Below are 2626 nucleotides of genomic sequence, written 5' to 3'. Positions count from 1 at the left end.
ACCCACGGAGAGACCTATTCACTAAAATGCAAATGCATGTCAATTAGACTAAACTCCAACTTGCATATTCACTATTGTCGCTTGACATTTGCACTTGCATAAACTATAACTAGACCTCAAGACTAGTTCATGTGACGCATTTGATTGTGGATAGAAGTTTGAATCAAGTTCCCGTCCTATTTTAAATGAAACAAAAAAGGCTTAACAAATTAAAAGACATTTATTGCCTGCTAGCTAAAGACATTCAGTAAGTGACCCCTCTGTCTCCCCTATGTTCAGTGGCATGGGGAGGTAATAACGTATCCTGGAGGGTATAGAGCCCACCAGTAGCCCACTTGCAACCTTATTCTGTGCTAAGGATGATAGGGGGTATAAAAATCACCATGATATGGGAGAGACGTTATCCATCCCAGTACTTTTTTCACCTAGGTACCTGAAAATGTACAGGGCTGCAGAAGCCGGAATTCTGTTACTAATGCTATCCATAAATTGATTTTCTTTTTCTGAAATCTGGCAAAACTCCTTTTTCTTATGTTATGGCAAGAAGCCATTCCCTATGTATATATTTTAAAAACAAAGGTAGAAAACTACTTAAGCATTCCATTGTTCCAATTGCCGACCATGATTAAGGATGCATTTGGCAATAAATGAAAATGTTGTCAGATGATTATTTTTCCCATATGTAGCTTAAAATTACTGGAGTTCCTTCCTGTAAAGAAAAAAAAAATTCCTGACACGTTCATAAATTGCTGTTTTTATAAATTCTGCAGCTGCACGAAAGGGTATTTTTCTGCCATTGCGTTTTCAATGTTGTCTCTGAGGTCTTACGTTTTTATGTTTTTCTGATTATTAAAGGACATAGTACAAAAAAATACTCTTACTGATTTTTGATATCTTGACTCTTCGGTGTTATCCTGTGGTAATTAAAAGGTTAATGTATGTCAAGTATCTTGACAGTATATAAGAATGTTTCCCGTGCCTTGCGAAAAACATTGCTTACTGTTACCGGCAATAAAGAAATGTTTATTTTAAAAGAATTATATTGTTGATGGCCAAACGTAATCATTACAGGACTGAGCCAATAAACTATTGCAGTCTTGAACAGATGTTTCTGTTTTTTTTGGACGATGGTAAACTTGCGAGGACATAAACAATACGACTTTCTGAACATTACGAACGGGACATCTTAATTCAGAGTATATTATGTAATATTGTACATGCTGTTTTCTGTCACATAGTATTACACACTAGGTACTGGACAGCATTTCCCTCAGAGCAAATGTTTTTCAGCATACAGTTTTGGGAGTCTTGCAGAACAATAGAAATAATAAATAACCCGTCATGATTTACATCAAAGGTACTATAAAGGAACCCTTCAGTGTCACAGAGGCCCCGAGCAATGGATGCACAAGAATGTACTTTGTAAGTACTTTCATATGTATTCTTCAAACCTGAAAATGATAATAAATGTGGTTACCTTAGGGAGAAGCTGCAGCTCCATGTCCTCTCCGCGATTGGCTGCTTTAAGCAAATCAGTTGGCCATTTTGCCACGATAAACATAATTATTACATGTTGTGGACCAACGCATAATAAGGGTTACCCTGGACTACTTACGCATCTCCCCTAGTTTTTCTTCACTTTTTACCACCATCTACCCTAACACTTTTTCATTGACCTCTTGAAGCCTACTTCCTCTTCTCTTCACCCTATCAACCAAAACCCATTTTCTCTCTACATCTATCCTTTGTATGCACCAAAATAAAAAACATGCCTCATTCTTGTTGTTAACTTGACTAGTATACGTGTATATATATATATATATATATATATATATATATATATATATATATATACGTAAAGCCTGTATTTGAGGGAGGGGGTCTTAGGGGGAATGTATACCCCCTTCAGCATCTTTTCCTTCAGGGCATTACGTTTGCGTTCTTCCCGTCTGCACCCACCCTCACTTCTATCCTCCCCTCAGTTTGTATATTTTCTCTTTCCTATCCCTCTTCCTTCTCATTTCCATGAGGTAGGCCCCTTTCCTACTTACCTAAGGGGGCATTTACAGGGTCTAGGCATCTATTCGGACCCACTGGGCATTTCACACGTTTTACCTCTACCACAAATATAGATATACATATATATACCTATATATTGGACTTATATACATAGAGTAAATACATGTATGTTTACAGATAGATGAACCACCAACACGTTTGAGTGAACAGAAACATCGAGTTATATTTTTAGACATTAACGGGTATATTTTGTGATACGTAGAGCTGCTCCATCTTGAATCTGGTGTGTGGTCCTTTACGCACATTATTTTCTTTATAGTTTGACTTTCCTTCTCGTGAGCTGTGAGTTTGTTGACACTACAAATAGCAACACCTTAGGGGACGTAACCGTTTAAAGCAAGTCTAAGAAAAGGTATCGTTTCCGTTTTAAGTATCTTTACCCTACTGTGTAAACCATGATAAGAACGTTTTGTGGAGTGTGTTTGCAAGTGTGTTTTGGTTAAATTACTATGTGTGGCTTATTAGTCAGACTGAAAAAATACATTCATGCCCTTGAAATACGACCAACACCAACTAAGGAAGCTGGAATCACTCAGATTATATTACT

The sequence above is a fragment of the Spea bombifrons genome, chromosome 2 (genome assembly GCF_027358695.1).
Source record: "Spea bombifrons isolate aSpeBom1 chromosome 2, aSpeBom1.2.pri, whole genome shotgun sequence".
In the NCBI taxonomy this organism is placed as follows: Eukaryota; Metazoa; Chordata; class Amphibia; order Anura; family Pelobatidae; genus Spea; species Spea bombifrons.
The sequence above is the reverse complement of the archived record's forward strand: the minus strand, read 5'-3'. Positions refer to the sequence as shown.